Below are 18,940 nucleotides of genomic sequence, written 5' to 3' on the forward strand. Positions count from 1 at the left end.
ATTCCGGACTCCAATACCCTTCGTCCAATATACCGATCTTCACCTCCGGACCATTCCGGAACTCCTCGTGACGTCCGGGATCTCATCCGGGACTCCGAACAACCTTCGGTAACCACATACTATTTCCCATAACAACTCTAGCGTCACCGAACCTTAAGTGTGTAGACCCTACGGGTTCGGGAACCATGCAGACATGACCGAGACACCTCTCCGGCCAATAACCAATAGCGGGATCTGGATACCCATATTGGCTCCCACATGTTCCACGATGATCTCATCGGATGAACCACGATGTCGGGGATTCAATCAATCCCGTATACAATTCCCTTTGTCTATCGGTATGTTACTTGCCCGAGATTCGATCGTCGTTATCCCTATACCTTGTTCAATCTCGTTACCGGCAAGTCTCTTTACTCGTTCCGTAACGCATGATCCCGTGGCTAACTCATTAGTCACATTGAGCTCATTATGATGATGCATTACCGAGTGGGCCCAGAGATACCTCTCCATCATACGAAGTGACAAATCCCAGTCTTGATTCGTGCCAACCCAACAGACACTTTCGGAGATACCTGTAATGCACCTTTATAGCCACCCAGTTACGTTGTGACGTTTGGTACACCCAAAGCATTCCTACGGTATCCGGGAGTTGCACAATCTCATAGGAAATGATACTTGACATTAGAAAAGCTCTTAGCAAACGAACTACACGATCTTGTGCTATGCTTAGGATTGGGTCTTGTCCATCACATCATTCTCCTAATGATGTGATCCCGTTATCAATGACATCCAATGTCCATGGTCAGGAAACCATAACCATCTATTGATCAACGAGCTAGTCAACTAGAGGCTTACTAGGGACATGTTGTGGTCTATGTATTCACACATGTATTACGGTTTCCAGTTAATACAATTATAGCATGAACAATAGACAATTATCATGAACAGGGAAATACAATAATAACCATTTTATTATTGCCTCTAGGGCATATTTCCAACAGTCTCCCACTTGCACTAGAGTCAATAATCTAGTTCACATCACTATGTGATTGTAATGAATCCAACACCCATGGGGTTTGTTCATATCTCGCTTGTGAGAGAGGTTATTAGTCAATGGGTCTGAACCTTTCAGATCTGTGTGTGCTTTACAAATCTCTATGTCATCTTGTAGATGCAGCTACCACGCGCTACTTGGAGCTATTCCAAATAACTGCTCTACTATACGAATCCAGTTTACGACTCAGAGTCATCCGGATTAGTGTCAAAGTTTGCATCGACGTAACCCCCTTACGACGAACTCTTTTACCACCTCCATAATCGAGAAAATTCCTTAGTACACTAATTACTAAGGATAAGTTCGACCGCTGTCATGTGATCCATTCCTGGATCACTCTTGTACCCCTTGACTAATTCATGGCAAGGCACACTTCAGGTGCGGTACACAGCATAGCATACTGTAGAGCCTACGTCTAAAGCATAGGTGACGACCTTCGTCCTTTCTCTCTCTTCTGCCGTGGTCAGGTCTTGAGTTTTACTCAATACTCACACCTTGTAACACAGCCAAGAACTCCTTCTTTGCTGATCTATTTTGAACTCCTTCAAAATCTTATCACGGTATGTATTCATTTGAAAGTACTATTAAGCATTTTTTGATCTATCCTTATAGATCTTGATGCTCAATGTTCAAGTAGCTTAATCCAGGTTTTCCGTTGAAAAACACTTTTCAAATAACCCTGTATGCTTTCCAAAAATTCTACATCATTTCTGATCAACAATATGTTAACAACATATACTCATCAAAAATCTATAGTGCTCCCACTCACTTCTTTGGAAATACAAGTTTCTCATAAACTTTGTATAAACCCAAAATCTTTGATCATCTCATCAAAGCGTATATTCCAACTCCGAGATGCTTACTCCAGTCCTCAGAAGGATTGCTGGAGCTTTGCATACTTGTTAGCATCTTTCAGGATTGACAAAACCTTCTGGTTGTATCACATACAACCTTTCCTCAAGAAAATCGTCGAGGAAACAATGTTTTGACATCCTATCTGCAAGATTTCATAAATAATGCAGTAACTGCTAATATAACTCCAACAGACTCTTAGCATCGCTACGAGTGAGAAAATCTCATCATAGTCAACTCTTTGAACTTGTCGGAAAACATCTTAACGACAAGTCGAGCTTTCTTAATGGTGACACTTACCATCATTGTCCGTCTTCCTTTTAAAATCCATCTGCACCCAACAGCCTTACAACCATCAAGTAGTTCTTCCAAAGTCTATACTTTGTTTTTATACATGGATACTCTCTCGGATTTTATGGCCTCGAGCCATTCGTCGGAATCTGGGCCCACCATCGCTTCTCCATAGCTCGTAGGTTCATTGTTGTCTAGCAACATGACTTCCAAGACAGGATTACGTACCACTCTGAAGTAGTGCGCATCCTTGTCGTCCTACGAGGTTTGGTAGTGACTTGATCCGAAGTTTCATGATCACTATCATAAGCTTCCACTTCAATTGGTGTAGGTGCCACAGGAACAACATCCTGTGCCCTGCTACACACTAGTTGAAGTCATGGTTCAATAACCTCATCAAGTCTCCACCATCCTCCCACTCAATTCTTTTGAGAGAAACTTTTCCTCGAGAAAGGACCCGTTTCTAGAAACAATCACTTTTGCTTCCAGATCTGAAATAGGAGGTATACCCAACTGTTTTGGGTATTCTATGAAGATGCATTTATCCGCTTTGGGTTCGAGCTTATCAGCCTGAAACTTTTTCACATAAGCGTCGCAGCCCCAAACTTTTAAGAAACGACAGCTTAGGTTTCTCTAAACCATAGTTCATACGGTGTCGTCTCAACGGAATTGCGTGGTGCCCTATTTAAAGTGAATGTGGATGTCTCTAATGCCTAGCCCATAAACGATAGCGGTAATTCAATAAGATACATCATGGTATGCACCATATCCAATAGGGTGCAGTTATGATGTTCGGACACACCATCACACTATGGTGTTCCAGGCAGTATTAGTTGTGAAACAATTTCCACGGTGTCTTAATTGTGTGCCAAACTCGTAACTCAGATATTCATCTCTATGATCATATCACAGACATTTTATCCTCTTGTCACGGCGATCTTCAACTTCACTCTGAATTTACTTGAACCTTTCAATAATTCAGACTTGTGTTTCATCAAGTAAATATACTCAGCATCTACTCAAATCATCTGCGAAGTAAGAACACAACGATATCCACTGCGTGCCTCAGCACTCATTGGACTGCACACATCAAAATGTATTACTTCCAACAAGTTGCTTTCTTGTTTCATCTCACTGAAAACGAGGCCTTTCAGTCATCTTGCCCATGTGGTATGATTTGCATGTCTCAAGTGATTCAAAATCAAGTGAGTCCAAACGATCCATCTGTATGGAGTTTCTTCATGCATATATACCAATAGACATGGTTCGCATGTCTCAATCTTTTCAAAAACGAGTGAGTCCAAAGATCCATCAACATGGAGCTTCTTCATGCGTTTAATACCAATATGACTCAAGTGGCAGTGACACAAGTATGTGGTACTATCATTACTATCTTATATCTTTTGGCATGAACATCTGTATCACTACGATCGAGATTCAATAAACCATTCATTTTAGGTGCAAGACCATTGAAGGTATTATTCAAATAAACAGAGTAACCATTATTCTCCTTAAATGAATTACCGTATTGCGATAAACATAATCCAATCATGTCTATGCTCAACGCAAACACCAAATAACAATTATTTAGGTTTAACACCAATCTCGATGGTAGAGGGAGCGTGCGATGTTTGATCACATCAACCTCGGAACCCCTTCCAACACATATCGTCATCTCACCTTTAGCTAGTCTCCGTTTATTCCGTAGCCTTTTATTTCGAGTTACCAACACTTAGCAACCGAACCGGTATCTAATACCCTGGTGCTACTAGGAGTACTAGTAAAGTACACATTAATATAATGTATATCCAATATACTTCTGTCGACCTTGCCTGCCTTCTCATCTACCAAGTATCTAGGGTAGTTCTGCTTCAGTGACCGTTCCCCTCATTACAGAAGCACTTAGTCTCGGGTTTGGGTTCAACCTTGGCTTTCTTCACTAGAGTAGCAACTGATTTGCCGTTTCATGAAGTATCCCTTCTTTCCCTTGCCCTTCTTGCAACTAGTGGTTTTACTAACCATCAACAATTGATGCTCCTACTTGATTTCTACTTTCGCGGTGTCAAACATCGCGAGTTGCTCAAGGATCATCATGTCTATCCCTGATATGTTATAGTTCATCACGAAGCTCTAATAGCTTGGTGGCAGTGACTATGGAGAACCATCACTATCTCATCTGGAAGATTAACTCCCACTCAATTCAAGCGATTGTAGTACTCAGACAATCTGAGCACATGCTCAACGATTGAGCTTTTCTCCCTTAGTTTGCAGGCTTAAGAAAGTTGTCAGAGGTCTCATACCTCTTGACGTGGGCACTAGTCTGAAATCCCAATTTCAGTCTTTGGAACATCTCATATGTTCTGCGACGTTTCAAAACGTCTTTGGTGCCACAATTTTAAACCGTTAGCATTACGCACTGAACTATCACGTAGTCATCAAAACGTGTATGTCAGATGTTCGCAACATCCACAACCGACGCTCGAGGTTCAGCACACTGAGTGGTGCATTAAGGACATAATCCTTCTGCGCAGCAATGAGGACAATCCTCAGTTTACGGACCCAGTCCGCATAATTGCTACTGTCAACTCTCAACTAAATTTTCACTAGGAACATATCTAAAACAGTAGAACCAAAGCATGAGCTACGACATAATTTGCAAAGACCTTTTGACTATGTTCATGATAATTAAGTTCATCTAATCAAATTATTTAATGAACTCCCACTTAGATAGACATCCCTGTAGTCATCTAAGTGATACATGATCCGAATCGACTAGACCGTGTCCGATCATCACGTGAGACGGACTAGTCATCAACGGTGAACATCTCCATGTTGATCGTATCTACTATACGACTCATGTTCGACCTTTCGGTCTCTTGTGTTCCGAGGCCATGTCTGTACATGCTAGGCTCGTCAAGTCAACCTAAGTGTTTCGCATGTGTAAATCTGGCTTACAGCCGTTGTATGCGAATGTTAGAATCTATCACACCCGATCATCACGTGGTGCTTCGAAACAACGAACCTTCGCAACGGTGCACAGTTAGGGGGAACACATCTCTTAAAATTTTAGTGAGGGATCATCTTATTTATGCTACCGTCGTTCTAAGCAAATAAGATGTAAACATGACAAACATCACATGCAAATCATAAAGTGACATGATATGGCCAATATCATCTTGCGCCTTTGATCTCCATCTTCGAGGCGCGGCATGATCACCTTCGTCACCGGCATGACACCATGATCTCCATCATCGTGTCTTCATGAAGTTGTCTCGCCAACTATTACTTCTACTACTATGGCTAACGGTTAGCAATAAAGTAAAGTAATTACATGGCGTTTTTCATTGACACGCAGGTCATACAATAAATTAAGACAACTCCTATGGCTCCTATCGGTTGTCATACTCATCGACATGCAAGTCGTGATTCCTATTACAAAAACATGATCAGTCTCATACATCACATATATATAATTCATCACATCCTTTTGGCCATATCACATCACATAGCATACCCTGCAAAAACAAGTTAAACATCCTCTAATTGTTGTTGCATGTTTTACGTGGCTGCTATGGGTTTCTAGCAAGAACGTTTCTTACCTACGCAAAAGCCACAACGGTGATATGCCAATTGCTATTTACCCTTCATAAGGACCCTCTTCATCGAATCCGATCCGACTAAAGTGGGAGAGACAGACACCCGCTAGCCACCTTATGCATCAAGTGCATGTCAGTCGGTGGAACCTGTCTCACGTAAGAGTACGTGTAAGGTCGGTCCGAGCAGCTTCATCCCACAATGCCGCCGAATCAAGATAAGACTAGTAACGGCAAGCAAATTGAACAAATCATCGCCCACAACTACTTTGTGTTCTACTCGTGCATAGAATCTGCGCATAGACCTGGCTCATGATGCCACTGTTGGGGAACGTAGTAATAATTCAAAATTTTCCTACGTGTCACCAAGATCAATCTAGGAGATGCTAGCAACGAGAGAGAGGGAGTGCATCCTCATACCCTTGAAGATCGCTAAGCGGAAGCGTTACAAGAACGCGGTTGATGGAGTCGTACTCGCGGCGATTCAAATCGCGGAAGATCCGATCTAGCGCCGAACGGACGGCGCCTCCGCGTTCAACACACGTACAGCCCGGGGACGTCTCCTCCTTCTTGATCCAGCAAGGGGAGAGGAGAAGTTGAGGGAGAGCTCCGGCAGCACGACGGCGTGGTGGTGGAGCTCGTGGTATTCCTGCAGGGCTTCGCCAAGCACTACGGAGGAGGAAGAAGAGTTGGAGGAGGGAGGGGCTACGCCAGGGGAAGGTTATGGCTGCCCTCCCACCCCCTCACTATATATAGGGGGAAGGGGAGAGGGGGCCGGCCCCTCTAGATGGATCTAGAGGAGGAGGCGGCGGCCAGGGAAAACCCTAGATGGGTTTGGGCGCCCCCACCCCCTAGGAAACTTGCCCCCCAAGCCGGGAGGGGCGGCTGCCCTAGGGGTGGTGCCCCCACCTCTCCTGGTTACGTGAGAGGGGTTGGGAGGGGCGCACAGCCCCTTAGTGGGCTGGTTTGCCCCTCCTCCTTGGCCCATAAGGCCCCCCAACGCTTGCCGGGGCCTCCGAAACCCCTTTCGGACATGCTGGCCATAGCCTGGTACCCCCGGAACAATTTCGGACTCCAATACCCTTCGTCCAATATACCGATCTTCACCTCCGGACCATTCCAGAACTCCTCGGGACGTCCGGGATCTCATCCGGGACTCCGAACAACCTTCGGTAACCACATACTATTTCCCATAACAACTCTAGCGTCACCGAACCTTAAGTGTGTAGACCCTACGGGTTCAGGAACCATGCAGACATGACCGAGACACCTCTCCGGCCAATAACCAATAGCGGGATCTGGATACCCATATTGGCTCCCACATGTTCCACGATGATCTCATCGGATGAACCACGATGTCGGGGATTCAATCAATCCCGTATACAATTCCCTTTGTCTATCGGTATGTTACTTGCCCGAGATTCGATCGTCGGTATCCCTATACCTTGTTCAATCTCGTTACCGGCAAGTCTCTTTACTCGTTCCGTAACGCATGATCCCGTGGCTAACTCATTAGTCACATTGAGCTCATTATGATGATGCATTACCGAGTGGGCCCAGAGATACCTCTCCGTCATACGGAGTGACAAATCCCAGTCTCGATTCGTGCCAACCCAACAGACACTTTCGGAGATACCTGTAATGCACCTTTATAGCCACCCAGTTACGTTGTGACGTTTGGTACACCCAAAGCATTCCTACGGTATCCAGGAGTTGCACAATCTCATAGGAAATGATACTTGACATTAGAAAAGCTCTTAGCAAACGAACTGCACGATCTTGTGCTATGCTTAGGATTGGGTCTTGTCCATCACATCATTCTCCTAATGATGTGATCCCGTTATCAATGACGTCCAATGTCCATGGTCAGGAAACCATAACCATCTATTGATCAACGAGCTAGTCAACTAGAGGCTTACTAGGGACATGTTGTGGTCTATGTATTCACACATGTATTACGGTTTCCAGTTAATACAATTATAGCATGAACAATAGACAATTATCATGAACAAGGAAATACAATAATAACCATTTTATTATTGCCTCTAGGGCATATTTCCAATAGGCGCCGCCGTCGATGAGGGTCCTGGTGACGGCCACCTGGCAGATGGTGGGCGTGCAAAGCATCGGGAGCGCACCCGAGCAGGCGGTGTTGACGGGGTGATCGTCCGAGTTGAAGGTCAGGTCGGCTTTGGGTGCCTCCCATCCCGAAGGAGTTCCTTGCCGCGCGAGGGCGGCGACGATCTGGCGGAAGAATGGCTTGGCGTGGCGGTCTGAGGGCGGCGCCTGTGAGCCGCCAAGGGGAGCTGCGTCTTGGGGGCACCGGCGCAGCGTACTGGATGAGGAAGAGGTTGCGCAACTCCTCCCAGGAGGCCACAGAAGATGTTGGCAGGTTGAGCAGCCAAACGCGCGGGACGCCAGTGAGGGCCATGGGAAACCTGTTGGCCATGACCTTGTCGTCTCCTCCGGCCTTGAGGACGGCCTCCCCGTATGCCAGCAGGAAAGCCAACGGATCCGTCGCGCCGTCGTAGCACGGCGGCATCTCTGGCTTGAACTTGTGCGGCCACTGCACCTGCCGCAAGGCGGGGGCCAAGGCTCGGAGCCCCCTGGCCCCAGCGCTGACGTCGGCCGCCGGAGCCGGTGGCGCGTTGTCCGCCATGAGGGCGAAGCGCAGTGTTGGTGGAGAGCGAGCCGACGAAAGGGAGAGCTCCGGCGCACCCCTACCTGGCGCGCCAAATGTCGGACATCGGGTTCCGGCAAAACCCTTAAGGTTTGAACTCTGGGGTGCGCACGAAGATCTTCTCCCTACCGAATCACGCCCAAAACCTCGCCGCGATTCTAAGCTAGCACGATGAACAACACAAGAGACACAAGGTTTATACTGGTTTGGGCCACCGTTGTGGTGTAATACCCTAATCCAGTGTGTGGTGTGGTGGATTGCCTCTTGGGCTGATGATGAACAGTACAGAGGAAGAACAGCCTCGCGAGGAGAGGTGCTCTTGTGGTGGTGGGTGTTCTACTTGGGAAGGATTCGATCCCCTCCTACTGTGGTGGCTATCTCTATTTATAGAGGCCCTGGTCCTCTTCCCAAATATCGAGCGGGAAGGGAGCCAACAACGGCCACTTTGAAAGGGGACAGCTAGTACAAGTTATCCTGACTAAAGGTGGTCTTCGACTGCCAAAGGCACAGGCGATGACGCCGTCTTGGGCTCCACGGTGACCTCCGTCCTGCCGCTCTGCTGATCTTGGTCTCGTTGCACCGATACGGAGACCTTTGCTTGATGCCTCGGTACTCCGCGCCTGCGCTTGCCCCCTTTGCACCAAAGAGGAAACAAGGACACTGCGCAGGCTGGCGCCGCCTGGTCTTGATTGTCATGGCTTGCGTCATGAGCACCTCGCGAGGTACCCCTCGCCTTGATCTCTCCGCCTCCTCGCGAGCCTACCTGGTGAGGCCGCCCCTGAGGAGGCCTTGCGTCGTCCGCCCCGCGAGGCTTGGCCCCTCGCGAGGGTCTTGAACTTGGGTTGATGAAGATGGGCCGTACTGGGCCGCTGGTGAGCCACGCTGCAGGCCGCAGGCAGGCAAGTCTGGGGACCCCCGTTCCCAGAATGCCGACAAGTGCATGTTTACTTGCCATCAAATCTGATATTGATGTGCTCGATTTTAGCAAATCTGTTTGCTATGCTTTTGTGTGCAAAGAGGCATTATTTTCAGTTGAGGACATGCCTTCCTCTTTGCCTCCTACTGTTACTAACATTTTGCAGGAGTTCGCTAACGTCTTTCCACAAGACGTGCCACCGGGATTACCGCCTATTTGAGGGATTGAGCATCGGATTGACTTAATTCCCGGTGCATCGCTACCCAACCGTGCACCATACCGTACCAAACCAGAGGAGACGAAGGAGATTATGTGTCAAGTCCAGGAGCTACTCGACAAAGGTTATATACGTGAATCCCTTAGTCATTGTGTTGTTCCTATTATTCTAGTGCCAAAAAGGATGGTACATCGCGTATGTGTGTTGATTGTAGAGGCATTAATAATATTACTATTTGTTATCGTCATCTTATTCCTAGGCTAGATGATATGCTTGATGAATTGAGTGGCTCTACAATACTATCCAAAGTTGATTTGCATAGTGGATACCATCAAATTCGTATGAAATTAGGGGATCAATGGAAAACAACATTTAAAACTAAGTTTGGATTATATGAGGGGTTAGTCATGCCTTTTGGGTTAACTAATGCACCTAGTACTTTCATGAGATTAATGAACGAAGTTTTACGTGCTTTCATTGGACGATTTGAGGTAGTCTATTTTGATGATATACTGATTTATAGCAGATCTTTGGAGGAACATTTGGAACATTTACGTGCTATTTTTATTGCTTTACGTGATGTACATTTGTTTGGTAACCTTGGGAAGTGCACCTTTTGCACCGACCGAGTATATTTTCTTGGCTATGTTGTTACTCCACAGGGAATTGAAGATGATAAAGCCCAGATTAAAGCTATTGAGAGTTAGCCGCAACCCAAAACGGTCACACAAGTGAGGAGTTTTCTTGGCCTCGCTAGATTCTATAGGTGTTTTGTGAGAGATTTCAGCACCATTGCTGCACCTCTCAATGATCTTACAAAGAAGGATGTGCCTTTTGTTTGGGATACCGCACAGGAAGAATCGTTCACAGTATTGAAAGATAAGTTGACACATGCTCCTTTACTCCAACTTCCTAATTTTAATAAGACTTTTGAGCTTGAATGTGATGCTAGTGGAATTGTCTTAAGAGGTGTGTTATTACAAGATGGCAAACCTGTTGCATACTTTTTTAAAAAATTGAATGGGCCTGGTCTAAATTATTCTACTTCTTCACTACTATTAAACAATCCAACATGAATTTTCTTAAGTGCACCCCGCAATTACCCCTACACACCGGACGACCCATTCACCACCGCCGGATTAGTCCCACGAATCTGCATGTAACAGCCATCATTCATCTAATAGATTTACGGTGTGGACTTGGCAATTTACAATGACTGGCCGTGCTCCACCATCCCTCCAACTACCGGTCCCGCGTCTCCCAAAAATCACGCAAATCTAATCGCAGACTAAAGGAAGGAATTGATTCCCCTCGCCCAATCTCCCAGGAGCGTCCCTGCCTTCGTCACCATCACACCAACATCTTCTCCCGCACGACGACCTCGCGCCACTCCACCGCCCAGCCGCCTCCCTGCAGGATCAACGTAGCGGGCGCCCAGGAGGCCGCCCTGCCCCCTCGCAGCGTGGCAGAAGTCCGCCAGATCTCCAGTGACCAGGAGCCCGCCCGGCACCCGCACGACCGCCCCCACCCCCGCCCTGCACGGCCCCTGGACCAGCTGTAATTCTTCCCTGCACTCAAGATTACAATTTTCAGAACAGTTATACTCCATTGCCTATCTTTATAGAACAGATCAAACATTACATGCCCTGCAAGTGCACACCATTCTACCATACCTAGGGCATAGGAAAGATACATCGCACCAGTCTACATTAGAATGATCCAATTTACATCTCTAATTACTGATTTCTATGTGGAAAATGGTTAGTGTTTCGGCTATTGCAATCTTCTAACTGACTGAAACATGCAACCTATTGTACAACTCTGTTGACACAGAATATATCGACAAAAAGGACTGTGTAGTATTTTTACACAGACAAAACAAATATTGCTTATCTTCTTGCAGTCAGTAATAGAAAACTTGCTTCTGATGTTGATGTTCATGATTATATGCACAATATACATGCTTCTAATAATTTGATGACATGAATATTCACATGAAGGCGATGGTATGTCATCTCCCAATCGTGCGGGACCGAGCACCCCATTTCAAGATATAAGCAACAACCAAACATTGGGTAACTATCAGCAACCACTTCCTACTCTGTTCTACTGTTTCTGCTGTTACTTGTGTTCTGACTTGCGCTATGTATTATACAGACCCAAGCACCCCATTTCAGGATACAAGCAACAACCAATCATTGGGTGACTATCATCGACCAGATCCTACTTTCTGCTACTATTTTTGCTCTTGCTTGTGTGCTAACTTGCAGTACTTATTTATACAGACCCTAAAGAATTAAAGAGGCAGAGGAACAAAGAGTATTATGCACGCAATAGAGATGGTATTCTTAAAAGACGTCGTCAAGCCCGTGAAAAGAAACAGGCAGAAACAACACTACTTAGTGATGAGCAAATGTAGCACATACACCCCTGGCCATGACCCAAGGTTAAAATGCCCTTGTACTGCATGCTTATGTATTATCCATATACTCCCTCCGTTCCTAAATAGAAGTCTTTGTAGAGTCACTATGGACTACATACGGAGCAAAATGAGTGAACGTAAACTCTAAATGCATCTATATACATCCGTATGTGGTCCATAGTGTAATCTCTACAAAGACTTATATTTAGGAACGGAGGGAGTACTACATTATATGCTAAAGTATCGCTATAATGCATCTTATATTAGACCCTAGGGAGCTGGCTGAAATTACTCACCTTGATGGAAAACTATGATGTCAGACTCAAAATCTACAAACAACCTTTATTATCTTACTATGCTTCTCTTGATACTTTTTCCACTTTGCAATCAGATTACGGTCTGCATAACCCTGGTAGAAACGATCATTCAGCTCCTTTGATATATCCTTCCTTCTTCTATAGAAAAGATCATTATACATAATATGTAACGGCTTCTTGGATGAGAAATGCGAAAAATTGGCCAGAGTGCTACGCACTTTTTATTCCCGTCATGTGTATCGTTTTCAAGCTGTGTGTGCAGATCATATTAGTTCTCATCTTGTAGTATGAAATATCAATGGACATCTGAAAAGGTCGCAGCGATAGATGGCATGCTTAATAACATGCATACCTTCTCTAATTTTGCCATCCAGCTCATGGATTATGGGTTCAATAAGCACCCACCCTTCAGTATATTCAACACAGCTTGTCTTTATCTTAGGCATACTATCACAAGGGGTGTCCTAAGGCAGGCTTGGAATGCACAAACCTGAGAAACAATAGATTAATGGGAAAGCTTCAATAGCGTACACTCATGCCACCAAACTCATCCATATAATTATGCAAAACAAATACAAAAGCAAGGCGTCGACAAGGTGAATAAAGGATTCTCGAGTGCTTCGGTAGTGCATATTGAGGGGACCAAGATGGAGGTAAATCATTATATGACAATGTGGAATTGTTAGTGGAAATATGAAACATGTTGACATTTTGTGGAAGCCAAACAACTAGAGGGACCCACACATAGCAGCACAGCCAGCAACCGCACAGCAGCAGCGCACCACACATATCAGGCAGGACATAAACGGAGGTTTGTTATTCATGTAAAGGAAAAGGGCATGGCTTTAGATTTATTACCGCATAAGGGAGACTGTTGCTGCCGAAGAACATGGGCAGGGAGGCACTGTTGAGCTACCGGGCAGGTTGGGTCGTCGCCTCCTACACCCATATGCACGTGAAGCGGTGGATAACCGAGCAAGTTCAACTGGATCTGGCCGGAGCAGGCGATGAAGAGTGGAGACCTCCTGGTGCAGCCACTGGTGACGGCTGCAATCACCACACGCCCCTCCAGCACCTGGGCAGGGTAGGGCGCAGCGCAGCCGCATAGGTCGGTGGAAGCCGCGAACGAGCGGAGGCTCCAAGCGCCGGACGAGCGAGACGGAGAGGAAGGCGCCGGGCGCGGCGATTCCAACGCGCAATTGCCATGCCCGCCGATCCGGTGGAGACGAGTCCTCGACCGATTCGACGAGGAGGGGCTGAGAAGAGCGGGGGAGTGCGAGACCTGAGAGGAAGAGAGTGAGCTGTGTTGAATGGGGAGACGGTGAAGGATAGGGGGTGGGGAAGGTAGGTGACGAGGCGAGGAGAGAAAACTTTTTCATAGGCAAAGCGAGTCGACCAGAATATCACTGGGCCGGGCGTTTCCAATTCTTTTGTTCTTTTTTAAAATATTTTTTAGTTGGCTTTCTTAGCTTATTTGGTCAAATAATAATAAGTATAGATATAGCGCCTTGTCTCAGAAAAATGTATAGATATAGCATCAGACTTTGTCTAATTCATTTTGTTTATTGATAAACCATTTCGTCATTTGTTTCATATTTAGCGTTAGACGTGTACGGTTTGGCGATATTTAGGGTTTAAAAATGTTCATTCATGATAATTTTGATAGTTCTATAAAATCATTAGGATTAATATTGATATTTGTTATTGAGCATACCAAATTTTCGTGAACATGCAGATCATCTTGTGGTCTTTGTTGCTTAGCCATTATTTTTAAAATATTTATAATTAATTATAATATATTTATGTGATAGTGAAATTTTTGTGTGAATACATGTGTATGGATCGTGTGTTACACGCGCTCTCACGTCACTGGGCATGAAACACATTAAATGGCTTAGTAAAAAAACTCGCGAAATAAAAAATAACATTCAAAATATGTATTTTATTATAGATTATGTTACGTGCGTTGCACGTGCACGTTTACTAGTATGATAAAGAATTATATGCTCTTGTTCGGCCTTTAGAAACATGACAACATTATTTATGCCCCAAGGAATTTGTTATACATTCCGTAACATCCCAATTTTCAATTTAGATGTTATACATAGATCATCACATGCATATCATAATTTATTTGCATTTGGTTGTGATCCTAGAAATCTTAAGCAACTCAAGGACCCAAGGAGAGAGTTGGAGGTTTCACAAAAATTCATATTTGAATTTATTTCAAATTTGAAAAGAGGATCAATTTGATTTTAATAATTTTCTCTCCAATTATTTCTAACAATAAAAATAAATGAGAGAAGATAATATGAGTTCTTCAACAACAGAGAAATATTCGAGAAAGAATTTTAAATCAAATTAATATTTTATTTTATTTGAATTAGAGAAAAACTTGCATTTTTCGAAATTGCATTTTAGTCCAGAAAAATGTTCATCTCGTCCTAAATATTAGGTTTGGACGGTGAAAATTGTTTCTGGAATTTTTAGAATTTTTTTATATTTTATTAGGATTTTTCTCTGCGGCCAAATTATTTAAAAAAAATCCCGGACCGACTGGGCCGAAACCCAGCCGGCCCATCCGCGCGCGCACCGCCTCCCCCCCCCCCCCCCCCCCCCGCGAGCCGTACTATCGCCAGACTCAGAGGAGTCCGGGCATCGCCCGCCGCCGCCGGACCCCACCCCAAGTCGGAACCCCCCGAGGCCTTTAAATAGCAGCGCCGCTGTCCCCTCTCCTCATGGCGTCGCCCCGCCTCCCGCAGCCGATGCCGCCGCACCGCCGAGCACCGCCACTGTCGCTCGCTGTCACCGCCGACGCCCGCGCCGCCACACGCCGCAGCCGGCGCCGCCGCCGCCGCCGATCCACGCCGTCGCCGCCGGTCAATCTCGACTAAACGTTAAAACGTTCGGTTTTAATCCGTTTTTTTGGGTTTAGTCGGTTCAGTAGTTTAGATCGGTATTTTTTTAGGTTAATCAAATTAACGAACGTTCGTTCGTTTAGATCGTTTAACGAACGGTTTCGTTCATTTAGTTCTGTTAACAAACGTTCACTCGGTAGATTTTTCTTTTTAGTTTTATTTTCGGCCAGGGACCTATCCGCGAATAAGTTTTATCGCGATTTAGCCCCTGATCTTAATACTAGCGTAACTTTTTGCTCGTTTGTCCGAATTAGATGAAACCAACGCCTAAATCTTTGCAACGATCTGTTCTTTCCAGTTAACCAACTTGAACATGATTTTGAAATTTTAAAATTTGAGTTTAGTTCAGATTAGTAAACGATCTTGTTTCGTTCGTATCTCTAGTTTCGTTTCTCCGTTTGAGTTGTTTCTTTTTGCAAATCGTAGCTAATCACATGTACCTACTGCTAAGATCTAATACACATGAGAATAATGCTGTTAGGTTTTGTGTTCTGTTTTGTTTAGCCGTTTGCTTGTTTCGTGTTTGATTTGGATATTTTCTCGATTTCTTTCTGTTTCGTATGAGTGATTGCTTATGTATGCTACTGTTTGTCTACGCTAGATTACCCTGAGTGCGAAGCTTGTTACTACGAATCACTAGAGTTTGCATATCGTCGGCAAGGCAAGTTACACTTTGATCATACTTTTATATACCTAGTTTTTACTATGCATTAGTTTTGCTCCTCAAATGTTTGCATGAGTAGGATTGGGAACATGTGGTTTGGTTGTAGTGTTATGAGGTAGGAACCTAATACCTCTGATCACCCGGGAATATACGTTATGCCTTATTATTTCTTAACCATGGTCGTAGACGGGGACTGTATCGTGATTCACATGGAAGTTATGAGAGTTGTTAATCTTGGATAACATTAAGGTGGCAACGTTAATACACATCTGGGTGGATTGGTTGGGGCACCTGGGGAACCCAGTGTTGTCCATTAAGGGAAATCCCTGGGTACCCGTGTGATTTTTCCTCGGTTCGCCACCCAGGCTCAAAGAGATCATATGATATTCCATGACTAGAAACTTCCGTGTGCAGCCACAAGCCATTATGGGCTCTGGCATAGTTGAGTAAGTTGTATGAGCTCTCAAAGTGGTGGACTAGCAGATGTAGAGGGAAAGTAGGTGTACCGGTCTGCCTGGAGTAGAGAGTTAATGCTTCAGAAAGAGTATGTCTCGATCTTATGATCATGGATGCGGTCGAGTCTTGTGGGGAAAAGTGCGCAACCTCTGCAGAGTGTATAAACTAATCATGGTTAGCCGTGTTCCCGGTTATGGACATCTTGAGTATCTGGAATTGGATATTACTGTGGATCTCATCATTCTTTAATAAATTGAATTGGGTTTAATGATGATACTTGTTTAATTGGGGTTTTGAGTTGGGGGAACCTTCTCAAATATTGGAACAACTTGGGAGTAGTTTAAATAAAATTTATTCCTTTGTTGTAGGGAAAAACTAGCTTTATGCAAAATCATAAACTTAGAGCCTCAACCAACCAAACATTGCATGTAGATATAGTTCTTGCATTCATTGCTTTACAGTGTAACTCTGCCAGCATATTCAATGTGCTGACCTACACGGCTGCAACGTCTCATGTTGCAGACTACTCAGACGACGAATAAGGTGCGATAGGTCGTTGTCGTGCACTCAGCTATGCCGCTGGAGTTGATGGACTCATTTACCTCCGAAGCTTCCGCAGTTAATTAGTTTAGACGGCCTTCAACCATATATTTTTGTAATCATACTCTTTATGAGGACTCGATGTAATAAGTGTGTGATTGAACTCTGTTATAATTCCTTGAGTACTGTGTGTGTCAGCATTACTGATCCATTGGGATGACACTGAAGCACAGAGACTTCGGTCCATTGGGATCGTGGTCGCTACCAGATGGTATCAGAGCACACGCTGACTGTAGGACGCGACCACTAGAATAAGCCACATGAATTATCTTCTTTGCTCATTTCTAATTCTCCTCTATTTCTACTCTATAGATGGCGGACCCCAGGAACAAGTTCACTCAGCCGGATGATGACACCCCTTTCGGACGACACTTGAAGGAAGTCACTAAGTACCTGAACATCGGACTACCAAGCTTCACTGGGACTTCCTCTACGACTTTCCCAGAAGAGGAGCGCTGGAAGATCAAAGTCTGGGTACCTGGGAGGACATTCGCGCCAACAACGGAGCTTATTGATTTCTACCTGGATGCACCAAGCTGGAGTCTAGGAAAGAGCATGGCAGCCCATATCACTTTTGGACGCATATGTGAGGTGTATCACAAGGAGCTGGAAAACACTATGTACCAAATATGTGGCCACCAAGACGAAGAATGGGAGATGATTCGTACCAGGAAGGATGGATCAATTGCAGCTTACATTCAGGAGATGGGTGATCATATTCGTTGACAAGAGAATCAACTATGTTTCAACATGAAGAAGATCAAGAAGCTGATGAGGAAGAACAACGAGCTAGAAGAGGAACTCAAGTTTACACATGATGGATGTGAGGAAGAAATTGCTGTACTACTGGAGAAGCATGAAGATCTAAAGAGGAAGTTAGAACTACCAGTGGAGAGTCATAAGCGAGAACCAGCAAAGGAGATCCGTTCGGAGGACTACATCATCTTGGACGACACCGACACAGACAGCGATGCAAATGATGACAGTGATGACGACTACGTTGACGAAGCTGGAGCAGATATCATGGAGTCTTCCTCTGATCAAAATTTCTAGACGACCACCATGTTACTAGTAGTATTCTTCCAAGTAGTAGCATCGATCGAGTTTGTAATCGTAGTTTAGATAGTTTGTGTGAACCTTGTGTGCTACTGAATGAAGTGAATTGATTGTGTTTGTCTCATGAGCATATGGGTAGTGAATCTCTCTTAGACCTATTTCTATTCTGTTTTCTCACCCCTTCTAACCCATCTGATGACTTCGAGACATGACAATGGATTCGTGTTCCCACCGGAGCTCACTCAGTTGATCCAGCAGCAAAATGCCTTGATGGAGATGCTAGTTCAGAACCAGAACCAAGGAAACAACAACAACAACAATCCACCACCACCACCCCCTGTTGACAACCTAGCCCGGTTTCTGAGGTTGAATCTGCCGGTGTTCTCTGGTAGCACCGAGTCGATTGTTGCAGATGACTGGCTCCGCAAGATTGGAAGAGAGCTGACCACTTCAGGATGCACAGGTGCGGAGAGTGCGCGCTTTGCCGCACATCAGCTTGATGGACCCGGAGCATCTTGGTGGGAGAATTTCACCACCACTTACCCCATTGATACAGTTACATGGGATCAGTTTCAGCAGGCTTTCCACACTGCCCATGTTTCAGCAGGAGCTATGAGCATGAAGAAGCTTGAGTTTCGCAACTTGTGCCAAGGAGGTCGTACAGTGGGACAATATGTGGATGAGTTTAGCAAGTTAGCCCATTATGCCCCAGATGATGTGGCCACAAATGCCGCGAAGCAGGAGAAGTTTCTTGAGGGACTCAATGAGGAGCTAAGCATGCAGTTGATGGTGGCAACATTCAACAACTACCAGGAGTTGGTAGACAGGGCGCTCATGATAGAAGGCAAGCAACAATAGATTGACAATCGCAAGAGGAAGTATGGACAGGGGAGGAATACCTCTG

The 18,940-nt window shown here is 45.1% G+C and overlaps 1 long non-coding RNA gene across 2 annotated transcripts; it reads right to left on the reverse strand.

Annotated features, from left to right (window-relative positions):
• Positions 1-10,546: 10,546 nt before the first annotated feature.
• LOC109738981 (uncharacterized) lies at positions 10,547-13,698 on the reverse strand. 2 transcript variants are annotated; one of them, XR_005771159.3, is made up of 4 exons: positions 13,201-13,698; positions 12,695-12,832; positions 12,322-12,592; positions 10,547-11,171 (listed from the first exon to the last, which is right to left on the reverse strand). It is a non-coding gene; the product is annotated as an uncharacterized lncRNA (long non-coding RNA). The 2 variants fall into 2 exon arrangements; XR_005771156.3 differs by having other exon boundaries at positions 10,631-12,592.
• Between the last annotated feature and the right edge of the window lie 5,242 nt (positions 13,699-18,940).

This window comes from Aegilops tauschii, chromosome 1, assembly GCF_002575655.3.
Source record: "Aegilops tauschii subsp. strangulata cultivar AL8/78 chromosome 1, Aet v6.0, whole genome shotgun sequence".
Taxonomy (NCBI): domain Eukaryota; kingdom Viridiplantae; phylum Streptophyta; class Magnoliopsida; order Poales; family Poaceae; genus Aegilops; species Aegilops tauschii.